The 19,546-nt window shown below is 41.7% G+C and overlaps 1 protein-coding gene and 1 long non-coding RNA gene across 2 annotated transcripts in view; both read left to right on the top strand.

Annotated features, from left to right (window-relative positions):
- The window catches only part of iglon5 (IgLON family member 5), a 149,762-nt gene that overhangs the window by 31,756 nt on the left and 98,460 nt on the right, over positions 1–19,546 (top strand). The gene's annotated exons all lie outside the window — the stretch shown is intronic.
- On the top strand, positions 1,881–12,468 carry LOC117823152. The gene is made up of 2 exons (XR_004633325.1): positions 1,881–1,953; positions 12,163–12,468. It is a non-coding gene; the product is annotated as an uncharacterized LOC117823152 (long non-coding RNA).

A 19,546-nucleotide genomic window follows, 5' to 3' on the forward strand; every position in this document is an offset into this window, starting at 1 on the left:
TTAATATTGGGACACTATTTCTATGGTATTTCTGTCGAATGAAAGCAAATATGAAAGACCCAGAGCATTATAGGAAAGACTTGACCATCACAACTACGGGAAGCATAAATGCCATCAAACAACTTATATAACCCAGCAATAGAAACCACTCAAGTGAAGCACTCTGAAATTGAGGTCTTAGGTGCTGCCAGTGCAAAAAAAAAAAATGTGTTGATGGACACAGGCCCTAAATACATGAAACATGTAAAATCAGTTCGTCTTTGGTGCTTTAAGAAGCTTGTTTTTAAGTGTTACCATCATATAATGTTCATATTTCTGAAGTGTTTATTGTCACAAAGTTGTCATTTTTTTCAAGTTATATTTCTGGGCTTTTCCTCCTTTGTTGGATAGGACAGCTGAAGAGGAGTGGGAAATGTAGGGAGTAGAGAGTGGGGGGAGGACATGCATCAAATTGTCACACAAGCGATTACAGCAACAAGGACTATAGTCTCTGTATATGGGGCGTAATCTATTACATGCTGGGACAATGGCGCCCCTATTGTCACAAAGTTTAACTGAAGCCAAACTATCCACAGATGTTGGAGTATACATCTTACAAATGTGTGCTCCCGATGTTTGGACATTTAGTTTTGCTGCTCCTACTGCTTGGAATCATGGAATACGCTTCAGAAGGACTTGAAATTGTCAGATGTTATTTCACTTGAAGCCTTTGGCTCCATCTTAAAAGACAGACAGAGACCACAAAACAGTGCCTGTGATTTTAAAAAATGCTGTTTTGTGTTCACAAATTGCACTTTATTTGCAAATTAGTTGCACTTTTTACTTTTTATTTTGACGTGTGCTGCTGACCTCTTGGCCAGGTCGCCCTTGTAAAAGAGGTCTTGATCTCAATGGGTTCTCATCTGGTTAAAAAATAGTTAAATAAAAAAAAATATATATAATGTAGGGGTGTAGATACATCTTTTCTTAAAGATGGTAGGCAGTTAATAACAGAACAGGTATTGGCATAAGTGATCTGTTTTATATATCAGCCAACCATTAACTATGTCATTCACATATTTATACCACCAGGTGGCCAAACAACCACTCTACTAAACTCTTGTAAAATTTGTTAAAGCATCCTAGTGAGCACCAACTGGGTTTCATGTTGTTTTTTGTCTAATTGTGATAATTTAATCAGAATGTCCAAGGCTACTCTTCAAACATTTTTCATATGAATAAAACATTTTTGATCCTGAAGAAAACAGAATTCTTTATACTACTGATAATTTATTCATTTCAAAGGTTTAGATGAGGACAGACATTATTATTGTGATCACATTTCTCTTAAGTAATGATATCTGATTGAACAAACCTTGGAGAAATTTATTTAAAGCAACTCTCATGAATCCAGCTCATCTCATTCCTGCAAATACTACATACATTAAGTGTTGTGTTTTGGTGTGGTTTGTATTTCTTTTTTCCTTGTTTTGTATTTCATCTCGTCATTTCCTGTGTCATTTATACTTTTTTCAGTGTTTTTCAGATCTTTTTTCTCCCTTTTCTGATAATAGTTTATTATCCTTCAGTCTTTCCAGTGTTGTTATTCAGTTAGCATTTCTTGTATCATATAGTCTCCTTGTGTTGTTTATTAGTTGTCCATTTCTGGTGTTATATTGCATGTGCGTGTACTTTCCTGGTGTTTCTAAGTCATGTCTATTGTGCTTCCTGTTTTATTTTGTTGTTCTTGCCCCTTGTGTGTCTGGTTGAGTTTTACTTACTGCCCTTGAGTTTTTCCTTCCACTCTGATTAGTTTCACCTGTGTCCTCCTGTGCCCACACCTGTTGCTTGTTACCCAGTGTCTATTTAGTCTCTGTGTTTCCTCCCTTGTGTTGTTGGATCATTGAGTCTGAACGGTGCTTTAACCTGCGTTCCTGCTTCTTGTTTGGACTTTACTTTGCCAGGACATTTAAAGTAAGTTTTTGTTTGACCTTTTGCATTGTGTTCTTTTGTTCGATACATCTTAACATGTCTGCACATTAGTCGCCCTCCTTTGTTTTAACCAAATGTGACATGTTCTGCTTACTTTTGCAACCATTTTAGCTGCTAATATATGCTATGCCACTTGAACATTGCTGTTGCTATGTGTGAATATGATGAATCATGTGACTTAAGCAGATTCCCTGGTCGTGACGGAGTGGCACCGTCGCTAACACCGACACACACACACGCACCAAGCTTTTCCCGTTCCTAACAGCACTTAATTCATTCCGGTGAATGCCACCATCCTTTTCCCCTCTCCCTCCAGAGTTTCTTAGGGTGCACACTTTGAAGCTCTATCAGTGTTGTCTTTGTTTCTGGGTTACTGCACTTACCGGCTCGGGCTCAACCAGGTTGTGTCCAGACTGCGCAAACCGAGCGCGTCTGGTGCCCACCCAATATAGATGTATGGTGGCCAAAGTGGCCATGTGACCGTGGTTAATTAATCTTTTTGTTTGTTCTAAATTATTGTGTTTGAATTAGGTAAGGCAAATGCCTGTGGACATGTTTGTGTTCTTTGGATTGTGTGTAAGGTTAATCACCTTGAAATTACCTTAATGTAGGGTTATAATTGTTTGGGAAACATTGTGATTTTGAATGCCCAGTGGGAGGGGCTACACCCTTTGAAAGAGGGCTGGTTTTGGCTCTCTTGGCAGTTGAGCCAAGTTACTGAGCAGGTAACGCCACTGTGTTTTGTTGGACGAACAACCTCTGTTTTCTGTTTTTTGTCAAGTGAGCAATGATGGTGAGATGAAGCTTCTTGAAGCATTGAGGCTTTCCATCCAATTGGTTCCCTCATGGGCCAAAGCTTCATGGTGCTCCATTTGCTCTACTGCTCCATCAAGTGGACTATAAATGTAAAATAAGTGCAGTGATTATAACGACACGACCCCTTTTGGTGTGTGAAGCTTTGAATTGAATAAGTGAATGATGTTTGTGATGCCAACACATAAATAATGAACTTCTTAATATGGTCTGTCTTTATGATACAATGGGAAAGTCAAAGTGAAAATGGAAACAAATTGGGGATAAGGTTGTGACTGTGCGCTGCCCCTTTTATATTTTGAATCGTGCACCAAACCGGTTCCTGAATCAGTCACGTGGTACAGGCGGCTCGCGAGGCTTCAAACGTCACCACATATGACATTAACACAAGCCTCGATACGCGCTTCACAGAAATCTTCCTGGATTACTCAGCACACGCTTCGAAGCCTCGACACAGGGGGACACATCACTAAAATTACGTTTTTCGGCTACGCCTGTTTTTTTTCCAACAGTATTTTGAGTCCGGAAGGAGAACCCCCGACACTGGTGGAAAAAAAACATGAACATTTAATAGAATTAATAGTTGGTGACAAAACCTTCACTTTTTTATCACTTTTGAGTGCTTTCTTAAGATCTATACCTATTTTAAAAAATGGCTAATAGATTTGAACAAGTTTCTCATACCAATCAGTCTCTACGTTGCTTTTCTTTGGAGCTTTAGGTGCTGCAAGCTTGTTTATCCTTAGCTATACCTGAGGACCCTTTTGTTCTTCATTCGTACAAATATGATCAACAATAATCATCTGACTTGAAACACCAAGACTGTAGTCAGCCAACAGTATTCTCATGTCCAGCCTACAGCTGGTGCTAATGAAAACTCCTCAAATGAACCACCAAATCTGATTTGTATGATATTTGAAGCTTCAGCCCTGAAGTCTCTATTTTTCCTTCCAATATTTCTCCATCAACTCATATAGTCCCATTTGTCTATCCATTTTCCCCTTGTTGCTTCATTCTGATGTGCTGGACATCTGTTGCTCTGCACTGCTGTATGGTTAATTCGCATACTGCTGCGCTGCACTGGATGCGCTGCTCTGCGTGATGGTGATTGGGTTGCAGATGGTGTGTAACCTGTTTAAGCGCACTTGAATTGGACGTGTGGAGGGTGTTTCTGTCAGTAATTTACTTTCAGCACATGTGTGTGACTGTCATGCACACATAAAATAACCAGGCCTATTCTCAGTGTGAGTTTAAGTGAATTCAGAGTCCTAGAAGCTGGACTAATATCAGGAGTATTCACATGTGTGCAGCGTGCGCCCATGGCTGTGATGTGAATGTGTCAGTGTGTGACAAGAAAAGGACAGGTCACAGCTACGGTGCCTGAGGCTTTGAGCACAGAAGGGAGGTGGAGTTAAAAGGTCAACAAAGGGTCAGGGCTTCTCTTCCTTTAAAGCATGAGTCACCTCAGGAAGTGGAAGCCAGTGGAGGGTCTGGTCAGCTCATGTGCCCCTTTTTAAACCCCCTTGGACCTCCACCTACAGGGACAAACACCTCGTTACCACCTTCATTGTTACTTCTCTTACCGTCCACACCTCCGTCGCTGTCACTTTGAGGGAGAATAAAGTCATCACACCCACACACGGTGGCGGCGGCTCCATTAACAAGTGCTTTCTAATTGGCTCTGAGCACTGACAGACAGCCACGCACTGAATGAGAACAAGAGCATTCTATAAATACAGTCTAACAGGCTTGCTTTGCTGTGAAGTGTACCGAGAGGAGCGCACACCTGCCTGCACACAGGAGAACACACATGCACACACGAAGCACAAGTTAGAAAAACAAGTGGATAAATCAGAGCCTGAATAAATCTGGAAATCTGGATATGCAGTTTTTTTTCCCTCTCTTTTCCTTTTGCTTCATCCGTTCATGCCTTCTGCTTGATCTTTCAGCCTCAACAGGAAGAGAAACTGAATTAAGAAGTGCTTTTGATATCTCTTCCTTGCTGCAGATAAATAAAATGATCAGACTCTGTCAACAGGATGACTTCAGTCCCAGTTTTACCCTCCTCCCTCCATCCTTTTGCCCCCACCTCCTTTCCCCACCCCTTTGCTCTGATTGGAATCTGGAAACCCATTTGCTGTCTTGGTCTCAGACCCAACTCGGGCCGTGTCAGGTAGTCTGTGCACGTCTCCCCTCATCCCCTCCTCCGTCTCTCCTCCCTTCCCCTTTTTTTTCTCTCTTATTGCTCTCTCCTTTCGTCTTTATCCCCCCGCCGTCTGCTGCAGGCTCTGTGGAGAATTTGCCCAAATTACCTGTCATACTGGCAGCTACGTGTAAATAAGCCCGGAAAGTGTGTCGCTTTTCTTGGTGTCCCCCCTTCTTCCCTCCCTCTCCTTCTCTCTCTCCTCTCCTCTCCCCCCACCTTGACGCTATCTCATCTCACTTCTAACAGCCCGTACCCTTCTTTTCAATCCATCACATCTTTCCCCCATTTTTTTCCTTCTTGCCCTCAACCTCAATCTCCCCTTGGTGTTTTTACCTACCTCTCCTCTTTCTACGTCTGCGCTCTCACAGATCTCTGACAAAATGTTTGTGATTCTCTATAGTGGGGAAAATGAGTTTGTTAGTGACTCTGTAGGATATGCAGCATGCAGAGATAGGCACAGTGACTACCCGTTATTTAGCCTCTGGGCCTAGTGAATTAGAAATTATAGCCTTTGGTCCACTGTCCTGCTTGCTCTAAGCAGCTTCAGATGGTGGGGGTCTGAGGGAGGCGTTATGTTGCAAGTTCTCCATTAAACAAATCAAGTGTAGACGCAAAGTTTCTGAGATATTCCTGCAAGATTCATAATTTGTAAGTACCTTATGTTGTATGTCATGTCATAGATGCACACCTGTATTAATGGTTGTTTTGTTGCTGCCACATTTCGTTAGTGGAGGTGGGAGGAGGCAGAGGTGTGCAAGTGAGGTCAGGACCAAGCACTCGGTTCAATTTCTGCTTTGGAAGGTGTAATCATCTTTCACCCAGGGGTTACAGGTGCAAAGACTGTGATTTGGAAGGAGGGAAGCTGGAGGGGGTTGTTGTAGGGAAGTGGAGAAAGCGATAAGGAGGAGGACATGGAGAGAGGCAGCTCTTAAACCTTGTCCAGGACACAGAGCCAGGCTTTCACCAACCGGCTTACAAGATTTGTCCAGCAGCCTGCCTCCAACGATAATAAACTGATAAAACTAATAATTAGACACTCCTAAAAGTGGTCTCAATTGAAAGAACGAGCTGGACTACTTCATTCATCCAAATTGCATTGTCTATTTCATGCCAGACTGATTCAGAAAGCACCAACAGAGCCTGAAATCACCTGGGTTTACCTGCACCAATCCAAGGAGCCACTTATTCCTCTGATATTCAGCTTTTTTTCCCCTGCTCTCATCCTGAAATCCAAAAGCCCACTTTCAATTACCATTCCGCCTGGGATTTCATGCTGCGCCTTCCTTTTGTGATCTGATAATTCATACATTTGTTCTCTTTTTACACCTTTTGTGAGGACTTTAAATCTGCAGGTTTGCAGAGATGATAGCACCTGTTAGCTAAAGAGGGCTCAATCATGAGCAGTCACGCATCCCCTCATTGTGATCACACACTGTGAGGAAGAGGGCAAGATGTACACACTGGGCACTATAGCTGTGGTGTGGGAGCAGTGTAACTTCCCTAATTGGAGATGGCCTGAAAGTCTGGTTGTGCATGCTCAGAAATAGAAAGGGATAAAATGCGAGCAGGTGGAAGATCAAGACCTTAGAGCATCGTTTGCAGGTATATATTTCACTGAGGGCGTGTTACTTAGAGCTTCTGCAGAAACGTATGGATTCAAAAGCACATACACACATATCCCTCCACAAACTCATGCTAATCCATGAGCAGTAATGTAATATATGCATAGGAGTCCCCTGAGGCTTAGCACATGCATGAGGAAATAAAGCGAAGAGAGAAAATTCTCCTTCTAGTGAATCTTATTAGCATACCTGCAGGAAGAACAAACCTTGGCACCTTTTTTTCATGTGCCCCGTTTTCTCCGACACATAAAGAGGAGATAGAGGTGTGTGAGCTTGTGTGGAGGTACAAAACAACAGGTGCAGTTCCCCTGCTGGAGCATCTCTTACTTTCGTAGCTTTTTCTCTGAACTTTAAAGGCAACAGTGGATCTTAAAGGCAAAATAGGGATTGTAAATTCAAACCTAACTGCACCTCCAGACTCACAGATAAACTGATTGCATTTAACGCTGTGTTAGCTTCTTAAGAATTTTGACTTTGAGGTTATCCACTGTCTGCAGGAAACTGTGACAACAAACTGTGATTGACGCCTTTGATCAGCTCTGTGACTCCACACAGCCCTATTTACTCTGGTCTCACTGACACACAGCTGCCCCTATTCTCACAAAGCTCAGAGAGGCCTCAGGACCCTCTTCCTCACCTCCCTCTATAGCCCACTGTTAGTTTGACGAGCCGGAGAAGGGCTCCATTTCTCCCACGGCTTGTGTGCCAAAGAATATCTGCAGCACAAAAGCCCAAACAAACATTCCCAATTAAGAGGCATTCATGAAAATGTGGGAGTCAGAGACAACAAAAAACCCCACATCCTATCAGCATATCCTGCAACATCACAGCTCACACATAAGAAAACATGCATTTCCTAATGAGCTCAGGATGAAAATTCCCCACCATGCCATGTTGGCTTTTCATGGCTCGATTTCACATCCATTTATCCGCCCCCTCACAGCAAATGGGCTTGAGAATTTATGCTTTTCTGCGACAGTGGTGCTATCAAAGCGGAAAGCTGCCTTTGGATGGGAGAAGAGATAATAAAAGGGGTGTACGACTGGATCAATACCACAGCACTCGCTTGTGTTCAGCCAACAGCATAAAGGTGTAACCGAGATTGAAGCGCTTGAGCCAGATGGCAAGAAGACATGGTCTAGTAAAAAAGTTTTGTAGGTTTAATTTTGTTTCCATCTCCTGAAAGCATAATTTAGATGCACCGCCTGGACATCCTTGGCTTTTCTGAAACGGCGCTGCATTATGTTTACGCTCTGCTGCCGCCTGGTTGAATGTCTTCCTTTCTTTTTTTTTTCCTGTTTGATCTTTTTTGTTTGTTTGTTTTCTTTTCACTGCTGCACGCAGGACACAGACACCGAGGCAGAGCTGGATCACATACAGCTTTGGCTCTCCAAAGCTGATTGAATTCCTAAGCCCATTTCCCTTCAGAAAGGGAACGAGTGAAGGCAAAAAATGATGCATCTCTTATACGCACTCCAACAGAATCTTCTGCCTTTTCATTCTCTTTCCACTTTAACTATGTTACAAAATCCCAAGCTCAGATTGAATGATATGACCTTCTTATTCACTCTAATGTTGTATTTAAGATAAGCCGAAGCTTTTCTTTTCAACTGTGAGAGCAAAAACAAAAACTCTCATTTGATTACCCCTGCAAACCTAATTTGAACTTTTTAAAAAGGACGAGCTGAGAGCAGGCAGGGTTTGAGTTATTGATTTCAGCATATTTCCTTGAAGAGAATCCTTTGCAGCTGTACAAATGAGCACATTATGGTATCCCCATGATGCATTTTGATTGGATTACTCCAGTATCCAGGAAGACGTTTGCTCCACATATTGGCAGTGCCGCGTGGAGGAGAGTAAGTGGACATGCTCAGATTGGGATTGATTTGGCTGTGCGCGTCACTGGAGCGCTTGTTACTTACCACTTCTTCCCTTTGCTACCAAATAATCCTGAAAACACAAGCAAATGAACCCCAATGTCTGTTTTAAAAGCTTGAGTGTGTTTGTGTGGGATTGTCCAACAAGTGTGTTATTTATGCTTACATGTTGGGGAACTCTTCATGAAACTGCAGCAGCTGTTGGTTTATTTATATTCTTTTTTTATTCTATTGAACTGGAGCTCCATTAGCTTCTCCACCCAGGAACTACTCTTCCTTGCGTCCACACATAGAAATACAATGAAAGTGAGTCTGTAACAGGATGTAAACTGCAAAGACTATCAACCATATTTACACACTGGCCATTATTCTCTGACGTCATGCTCAGGGTGCTAAGCTAACATACTGTTGAATTGTCATACTGCTTTATTCCAAATTGTAAGCAGTAATCATCAATTCACTTCCTCTACACTGATTGGCACCTAATGAGTGATCTAAAATATGGCCAAATGTCTCCTTTTCACTGACATAACATGTATGCTAAACTGTTAGCGTTGACCAGACAACAGCTTATGCTAGCATTCAGCCCTTTATGTTGACCATATGTTCAAACATCCAAATAGGGACACTTGGACTTAAAGCTGCTGTTGGTAGTCACAGAGTTAACATCTGTTCAGAGAGAGGGACTTTGAATGTCAACACTGCCCCCCCCCCCCAACACAGATTTACGTGTGCAGTCATGATAGTGTCGGACTCATAACCAATCGGAGGACGTAGTAGGGGCCGCCCCTTAACCAATCAGGACAGAGGATTGGAGATTAGCTATGATTGGTCCGTCATAACAGGAACGAGGGGAATATTAACATTGCTTGATACAAAGGAATTGGGAAAACGCAGAGATTTTGCAGTAGTCTCAAATTACTACACTTACTGATGAGTACCGATGGACATTATGACCTTTGCTCCAAACCCAGCAGAAAAAAAGTAAAGTTTTTTTACACCATTCATACCAACAGCAGCTTTAACTACAAACCCACATGTATGACCTCAAGGTGTAATCATATTTTATTTTTATCGTATTCTTAATGTAACCCTTTGGAAAACACTGACTTCCCTTATTGGCATTACAGCTAGCCAACCTGACTTTAGGCAGCAAGTCCTGTCCGTATGATAGACTGAGCTAGCTAAGCAACAGTCCCAAGCTAAGAAATAAAACAGCATTGAAGATTGACACACTGTACATTAGGGATGTTTTTCCCATTTGTTGAAATGGCAATGGCCTTAGCCGAACACTGATTGACATATCTACAGACAAATCAGTGTTGCTAGCACGGTGGATTGTTTTGGTATTTCAGTTGCTTAAATTGGGACAGGAATTGTTCAGGGTGTGTTTTCTAGATATTTGATGGAACTGAGGATATGAGGCTTTAAAATGGGATGGTCCAGCTCAAACTAACTATCAATTGTTGGGAAAGAGACACAACTCAATTAAAAGGCATACATTCCAAGCTAATGAATGTTAATGGAAAAAATACAAACATAAGCTGCTGTCTAACTAACCAGCTGTTTTCCCAGCTAACAAGTGGTAGCTAGTTACAAAACCGATGCTGGCTGGGGATGTATCTAGTAAAATAATAAATATAAGCCAGAGATTTAGCACGTTAGATTACAAATGTTAGCGAGAGATTCAGCCAGGAATCAACATAAAAGCTAATGTAATTGTAGAAATGCTGTGGCTCATGTCCTAGCAAGTGGTCGATGTTAGAATTAGCTGTAGTATAAAAGCAGCCAGTGACTACAAAATAAGTAGTTTGAAATTGAAATATCACCCTTTTATTCTTTGCTTTTTTTTTTTACTATAAGTTGTCCTGTCTTCATGTCATTTATCAATAAACTGTAAAATTATAACAATTGCTATATTTTTTTGATTCAATAAATAATTAAATCCACCTGATACCCAGCATTGCTACTTTATAAAAACATTAAAGCTTCTCAACCTGAGACTGACGTCAGTGGGAATTGCCTGCTGTGTGAATATGGTAAATAAGTAATGCTGTATTTTTTCTCTCTACAAATGACACATAAGGGCATTGCTGTTTGATGTGATCCCCTAGGCAGATTAAAGCTGCTGCTCAGTAGGAGACCAAAGCCTGTCCACAGTAGCCTTCTGCTGCTACGAGGGGTTGTGGACACGCCACAGAGAATTGCTGGGGTCCCGTCAACTAGGCATCATTTTATTAGGAACAAAACTGTGTAGAGAAATGAAATAGAGTGGAGAATGAGGAGAAACAGGAAGGGAGAAAAATTGGGGTATTTGCTGCAGTGGAGACGAGAAGTCATGACGGTGTCAAGGGAAAACACTTTGCTGATGATGGAAACACTGGAGAGTATTGTTAGCCTTGCTGGAGAGTAGTGCAAATGAGAGTTGGGTGGGGGGCAGATGTATCGTAGGGGATAATGAGGTTGAAAAGACAGCCTTGCATTGTACAGTGAGGATAAGAAAGAATCAGAGAGGGAGACGAAGAAAAAAAAAAAAAAGGTCAGATACAGAGGCAGGCTCCACTCATGTATTATTGCTGACTGTATTGATTGAGCAGGAGAGGTAGAAAAAGGAGAACTCCTGGCCGTCTTAAAACCAAGTACAGATGGATGGGTGGTTGACAATAGTGTTATTCAGACAAATGAGACTTTTATTCTCTGTAGTGAACAACATCTAAGAGCCTGTGAGTTTTTAGAGCACTGTATATAATGCATCCCAGCTTTGTAAACATCATTTCTTCATAGGTTTACATAAGGGAGTGATTGTTATCCCTTCAGGTTAGAGGCAGATGATCTACTAACAGAATGATTGTCATCAACACTCCCAGGGAGGGCAAGCTGCGTGTTTACCATCGCTGATTGTTTTTTGAATGACTAATACAGGGAAACACAAAATGGTTGCTTTGCTGGTACTATTTCTCCCCACGGGCCACAACCTCGTGCAGAGGCAATTAGAAATTGAGCAAAGACGTAGACATGAGAACAGAGGGTGTTGAACGTCTGACTTCATCTCCCCCCTGAGGAAAACCATGGTCTGTGACCTTGAGCAAGGTACCAAATTTTCACTCAGTGAGCACAGGACAAGTGCTGCAATTGCATTGAACAGAGTCTTCCCAATGTGGGAGTCATCTCATCAAGCTGACATGCAGATAATAATACGGCTGAAATAGGAGAAAGACAAAATGTTTGGGATGAAAAAAGCTCTCAGCTCAGCACGTCTGTCTGCAGGCGAGCTCTCGTCCTTGGCCCCAGATGTGATTTAGTGCATGTTTGTGTTCTTTCCCTGCGATTGTGTGTGTCACTGCAACGTTCTCCATCTACGTGTTTCAATTGTGTGCCTGTGTGAGCGTGCATGTGAGTGATCTGTGGCTAGAGCCATCCCTCAGGTGTCTGATATCTGATCGCCTGGATTGATCGGCCCAAGGAGAGCGTGACATTCAGCTCGTACTATCATGCCGCAAGCTGGCCCAATAAGGCTGTGGAGCAACAGCGGTAGAGCCCTTTGTTACAGAAAGTTAATTAGGCCTGCTCAAACCACACAAGTGAAAAAAAAAAAGAGATGAAGACTGGGTAGATAGTAGGAGTCGCGTTGATTTCCCAGCAGTGGATGACTGTATGATTCTGCTTTCCACAGCTCTGATGTCGGGGGTGGGGTTTCCCTCTCTCTGCTGTAAGGCGAGTCCCAGGGGATGCTGGCTCTGTCTTCAGACGAGACGCAGAGGCTTTTAGTGGGGCTCCAGGCAGCACAGGTGCTGCCCCTGCATGCATTGATCTCTCAGTGCTTTCACTATAGAGGATGTCAGTCATGACAACGGAATACACCCAGGCATGGCTTTAAGATATGCTGCATTGTTACCACACAGTAAAGGCTGCACCCTGGAAGTAGAGGCATCGCTGTCAATACATTTTTGTGTCAAATAAATACTGCATGAAACTCTGACTTTGCTAATGGAATTTAATAGTCATGGATTATGTACAGTTATTTTTCTACATGACTAAAAACACTTACAGCAGTTCTCAAGTTTCAGGATGAGAATTCAGAATGGTATGACCAAAAAAATAACAATTTAATTTAATATCTGTATTTCTGATAAGTTTATTTCTATTATTTTGAATCAATATATTTTCATTCCTAAAGCGCCAGATTACAACAAAGTACTCTTATGACACGCTACAGAACATGTCTGGGTCATAATCTTTGCAATATTACCGCAAGGACCCAAATATATGAGGTTATTTTGCCTCTCAATACAAAAGTGGGATCATCTTATATTTGGGGTTTACTGATGAAATGCCTTGGTTGCACTGTGGTGCAGTGGGTAGCACTGTTGCCTCACAGCAAGAAGGTTACTGGTTTGTCTGTCTGTCTGTCTGGCGACCTGTCCAGGGTGTACCCTGCCTACCGCCCGAAGTCAGCTAGGATTGGCTCCAGCCCCCCGTGACCCCGAACGGGATAAGCGGTAAAGATAATGGATGGATGGATGGATGGATGGATGGATAATTAAATGCCAATATTAATTCCAACAGATGGCAACCCTTATCTGTAAAGCACGTGTATGCTTCATGGCTGAGGCCAGCTGTCACTCACTGCTAAAAGATGGAGGGACAGGGTGAACAAAGGTGTTCAAAAGTAGAATAAGTTAACCAACAACTGAGGCAGTTATCAATGACTGTTATCAATGCAGCAGAGACATTAAAAAACTGACTAACAGACACAAAATTTGGTATCAGAGTGTAATGTCTGAGGTTGGTGAGCCAGAAAAGACATAAAAGCGTGCATTTATTTATGCATATGCATTTATGTCCATTCTGTTTCACCTTATTCAGACATAACTCTATCACAAGAAATATGGCGTCGCAACATTACAGAAAAACAGATCAAAGGTGTGCCCATTAGCAAATCCATCATCCATCCAATAGACTGCAGGATATTTTAATTTTTGTGGTATTAAACTACTGATAACGTGATCACATTTTATTTCATTTGAATGTGCCAATCTAATTGCAAGAGACATTCAATGTATTTTTTATCATTATTGCCAATTAAAAAAATTTTTTGCATCAAATGATTTGGTCTTCAAAGACTCTCTAAAAACTAGTCATGAATAGGGGGGGTGGTCTACTAATCAGGGTCGTCCTATATTCAGGCTAATGCGGCTATTATAAAGATCCAACATTAATCCACCAATGAGCAATGAGTGGCAGTAGACTCCTTATAACAGGCAGGGCCAGATTCATTAGTCAAAAATGAGACCTAATGCTCCTCAATGTGAAGTCATGAAGAACGTCATTTCATGTCCAGCTGTACATTTAATGAATGCTCTTTTCTTATGAGGTCCAAAGGGTCTCTTCTCCACAACAGTCCATTGGGAAACCATGACAGCCATGTCCCAGTCAGTCGAGCTGTTTCTCACTTGTATAAGATCATTTTGACAAAGCTCTTTCAGTAATTGCCATGTGAAAAAAGTTCTGCCTCTGCATACCCATGAAGACCTATGCTCACATAGCTTGACATGGTAGATAATGGTCCTATGGAAAGGTTTTTTATCAAGGGTGTAATTCTATTAAAGAGGTATTAGCAGGAGGAGTTATCTAGAGCTCCAGAGTGGTGCCAGAAGTCGCAGCAGATCCCTATGGATCTAGATCAAGAGTCCTTCTAGTGGAGGATCCCACAAGACATCATTAACATTATCTTGGCAGGCTGGCTGGAGGGACATGTCGTGTTTTCTCTTATTCCATCCTAACGTCCTGAGTAATCCCCAGTCATGAAAACCTTTTTAAAATGTGCGAGCAAAGAGCAGTCATTACCGACTAAATGAGGGAGCTGAAGGTTAGCAAAAGCAGACAAAGGACTTGATAGATAATTGATGTGATATTATTCATCTTTTGTTCCTGTGTGGATCCACTTTGTTGTTGTAGTGCCAACAATAATAGTCTTTTTCTAGCTGGCATTGCCGTGATTCAGCTCATCTCTGTGCGGTCATCGCAGCACACTGTGTGCATCAGTCTGGCCAGCAGCCATGGTCATCAGCGGCAGTTATGGCTGTCTTTGATCATCAGCTGGGAGGGCAGAGCCTCACACTTCACAGCACCTGGTTCCCTCACGCCTCCGCATACAGTACACCTTCCTGTCTCCCTCTGCAGTCTGCTGTGTCCTTCCAAACTCCTTTAGCTACTGCTGCACTCCAGATGTCCACCTGGACTGAGGATGAGAAAGATTTTGTTTATGTAAAGTCTGGTCGCACAGGTATAAATGCTGCAAGATTCTTGTGCATCAACGATTTATTTTGACTTACATGAAAATCTGTTTCCTACCTACGGTGGTAAAAGTATGCAAAGTCTGCATTCTGTGTCATCCTGACCACTGTCTGGAAGAATGAACCAGGGGAGCAGCAGGTTCAGAATGAGATGAATAAATGTGTAGTGATGCAGACTGTCTGTGACACCGCTGAACATGTGGCCTCAGAGTCTTCCAGCTGATGTAATTGCATATGTTTTAGTCTCTACTTGTTTGGCTCCACAAGATCAAAGACCATCTCTGACATTTTCTTAATGTGTGTGTATTTTCTGAGGTCAACGTCTCCTTTGCTCGGCAGTCGTTTTATGCAGCGCACCTACTAAACCTTTCATAATTTGCTAATGTATCACTTCGACTCCGAGGTCAGCCGTAATAACGCATTTCTCTGAACATTTAGCCTTATCCGGTGTTTTGCTCGGAAAGCACTATTAATGTTCCTTTCCAATTTGTTATTGGTAAACAGTGTGAAATTGCATGAGTCAACAGCTTCACTGTGGACCTGATTTGCATGAGTTTGCCTTCTGAAAAGACATCCTCCCTCTTTAAGTGTGTTTTAGTCTGCACCATCTGGTCCTTAGTTCAATGCTGTATCAAGCACTGAATACTCATTCTGCAACTAAGAACGGAAGGTTTCAATTTTCTTTTCACTTCAGGCGTCTGTAGAAGTAAAAATGAGCGTCAGAAAGCAGACTAAATTATATGATGTAGGACTGTGTTTCATCTGCTGTACTGAGTAAATCTTAATGACTATTTTGTTCATAGTCTAACATCTGTCTTCCCTGTAGGTCTAGGATTCGTGTTTTTTAGTTTATGCAATGAAGAGTGTTTATTTTTCTCATTCTGAAATGCCAAACTTTCCAGGCCATAAAATCCTCTCTGCTTCACAGCAGTGGCAGTGAATGTATCTAATGTGTATTTTTATCACGCCTTTTGAAAATGGGTGGCTGCCAAGTGGAAGGATAATAAGATGTGGAACGTGCGGCTGAATTTTAAAACAATTCCAATTTTGCCCTCCGTTTCCATTATCATAATCTTCAAAGATGCTTGTCTTGTTCATTTTGCTCATGACCCTGGCAAGTAAGTCATTGAATTTCCTGAAATAACTGCAAATAAGAGAGCCATCATTAAGATCCCCAGCGTGTAGGAGTGATAGGACAGCAGAGACTTTGGATATGAAAGGACATCCAGTTGATGGCTTTGCAAATGATCTGAACTCCACTCATGACATGAATGCAAATCTGTCAAGTTTTCCTCTTCCGTCTGCAGAGCTGACTGACCCCCATAATTAGATGAGTGCTGAGAGATGTGCTCGGCTCGTGGCAGAGCTGATGTGAGAGAGACTGAAGTGTTTTTACACACGGTTTAAAGGTTGTTATACACAGAGCAACTCTGAAAGGTAACATTGTACCTTGAGTTAACTCTGAACAGTTGTTCAAATCTCACAGGAATATTTTATTGAGTGAAAAATATGTAACCCGATTTTTTTTGTCTGCTTTTTTTCCACTTTGATGCATGTTGCCAGGCTTGTTCTGCTTGAAAAATGGGCTCGGGTAGGGCCCTTCTAACATGTGAAATTTTTCTCTAAAACGACAACAAACAATCTCAGGGTTTTGCTGCCAATACTGAAACCGTTCTTGATGCATTTGAGGCCTTAAACTGAGATGTTTTCTCTACAAGCGCCCCAAGTTGATCTGACAAAATGCACTGACCTTTTACAAAGAGGAAATGTTGAATGTCTTCTTTGTAGAGACAACAACACAGGCTTTGCATTAAAATGTAATCTCACGGCGCCAATGTTTACAGACTTTGTTAAATACAATCAGGAAACCTTAAACAACAAATGAGTAGGGCCAAATATCTGGGGGCTGGTGTTACACACATCATAGTTATTTTAAAATCTGAGTGCAACAAACACATCTGGATCGATACTCAGAGCCTCAATACAGAGAGAGAGAGTGTCTCCAAAAGAAAAGGTAAATAACGTTTTTTGTTGGCAGGGGGAGTCAGAGGTAAGGTTACAATGAGGTTGACTTGATCAATGCTCCTAAAATAACAGATCGAGATCATGACATGACAACAATATTGGAAAGAAGAGAGAAATTGGAGACAAGGATTTGATTGGTGGCATACTGATATCCTGGAAGATGATTGGTGTTTGTGGGCCGGCACAGGGTCTGATGAGTGACATATGTTGTTGGATGATGGAAAGAGGCTCAGGTGTGCCAGCGGATATAGAGATCAGGTGTCTAGGAGAGTCTATGAGGACTTTTTGAAGAGTTGGAAAATAATTTAGACCAAGAGGTTCCATTAGTTGGCTGTATAGATGAATGATTTGTCTCTACCCCCCCCCCCCCCCTATTTTACAAAAGTGAAGCCAACACATCCCCAGTGACAGGCCGTGACATTCTGGGCTATAGTGGTGCCATTTTCAGACAGACTGTGCAGTAGGGTTCAGCTCTTGGGAGTTGCAGCATTGACATTCTTGGGCCCTTACGCCAGCCACACTCGTCAACAGATCAGTCAATCAAAGCATCACACTTACAGTATTGAATAACTCGTTTTAATTTTTTGAAAAGTTAATATTTGGACATAAATCAGCATCATGAGAGCTTATTATAACCACAGAAAGCACGCTTTTGAAACATGTCTTTGACATGTATTTTGATTTTAAGGTGTGACCCATGTCTCATCTGTTAACATGGAGGAGGCAGGTTTCATGACATACACTGCAGCAAATCAGCAGGGGAAGCTGCAGATATTTTACTTTACTTTTTGGGAGCTGTCATGTCGTCCTTCTTTTACACAGTCTGTGGGAATATCAATAAAGGGCCTTGAAGAAGCGAGAGAGTTTTGAGGCCACCCTGCACAAAGAAGTGTCACATGTTTAGTACGATGTGTTCACTGTCATCATATTTAGCCTGTGAGAGTGCAGGACAGCAGGGGTATGAAATGTGCTGTGACACTCAAACACTTTTTTTTGTTTTTGATTTCCTATAACGTGGAACAAACATCGTGTGGTCTGATATTTCGTTTAGCTATTAGGTGGGTGTTTTAAATTAGACGTAGTATCCGTGACGTCACCCATCTGTTTCTGAAGCTCTGTTTTGAGGCCAATCGGCGGTGGCAGTCATATTGCTGCAGGCCTGCGATTGTGACTGATGTAGGCAGGCTTTGAGCCTCCTAGCCAACAGTGTTCCCGCCTGTTAATCAAGTCCTCATTGGAAGACTAGTAATCTCAATATCTTTGAAATTGCTGCGTAAGAAAAAAATTCACCCCCCGTTCAGTGTGTGCCGATTGAGAAAGGAGCTATCCAGACTACACTCGTTTATCATTTATTTCTGCTGTAAAGATTGTCTATTTTGAATTTTTTTAATTTAGCACTTTCGCATTGGACTCATATTTTTAGACTGGAGGTTGCCGCTTGGTTTTGATGTGAATCAGCTGACCGAAGGTGTTGCGCACAGCAGAGACGCTTAGCTGGGTGCCACTGCTGAGTGACAGGTCTCCACAAACCCTTTTTTTCTCCGCTGCCAGACTGATTATGACCTGGTTGCACTCCTGGCTGACACCTGACCATGTACAAATGCTTATTTTTCTCAATAAGAACGATTAGACAGGGAACTGGACACTGAGTCTAAAATATGTTTCTGTTCAGTTCCCTTGTTGAAGTCTGAGCCTTCACTTTTATGACTGCATGTCCACAGAGAATATTATTATGAGCCTGCTCCACTCTTTGATATTCAGGGTGTTCACATTTTGTACGCCTCAATGTGAGTAGCTATTTAATACTGTCAGTTATATACATTGTGTTGTGAAGGAAAGTTTGATTTAGGGTGAAAAACACATTTGATATTGTTTTTGACATTGAAAATGTCTGGTTTTTTTTTAGGATTAATCGATAATTGATCGTTAACATTTCCAAAGATTGATCACAGAAAATACTTGAAATTTACATCCCTAGTTCTTAATGGATACTTGTGCAACTGAGGATCTTCACACTCTTCAAACTCTGCACGTATTATGATGCATTTGAAGCTAACACCAGTCTAAATTATTCATATTCCCTGTGTGAATTACCAAATCTCTCTAGACCAACAAATAAATTAATGCAACAGAGAAGAAAATGTCTTAGAAGTACTTTTCTTAAACCTAATCATACGCATATTTCTGTGGATTTTGGGTCATTCTCTGGTGAACTCTTCATCATAGTTTGCAGTGAGTCTGTTCTGTGGATTTAAAGAATTACAGATTCGGACAGCCCCAGGCCTACTTAGACTTCTTGTGTGCAAATGCGGCTAAGTCTGGACATTTGGACTGTATGTGTGTATAAATTTGATCTTCTGGGAAATGTTTGTTTAATTCTAAACTTCTGATAAATGTCAGAGGTCAGTGTAGAGCTTGTGGGGTTCTGAATACAGAAGCCTTGTCCTGTTTTGCCACTGGTGGAAATGGTAGAAGTAGTTTTGTGTCTGAGATCATTAAGAGTGGTGTATTAGGGGAGGATCATTTCAGACCATCAGATCATCAAGACTTAAGCTGTTCCACTTGGAAAGACATTAATGATAATATTAAAGTCTGCTTTATTATATTCTGCTTAATATTCAGATTGTGTTATCGTTGTTTACATGCAAGACTTACGACTTTAGTGTTAGATAAATGAGAGGATGTGCTACTGGAAATCTGTTTGATGAATCACTTGTTGTCTTAATATTGACTCAT

This window comes from Notolabrus celidotus, chromosome 12 (assembly GCF_009762535.1).
Source record: "Notolabrus celidotus isolate fNotCel1 chromosome 12, fNotCel1.pri, whole genome shotgun sequence".
Classification (NCBI taxonomy): Eukaryota; Metazoa; Chordata; class Actinopteri; order Labriformes; family Labridae; genus Notolabrus; species Notolabrus celidotus.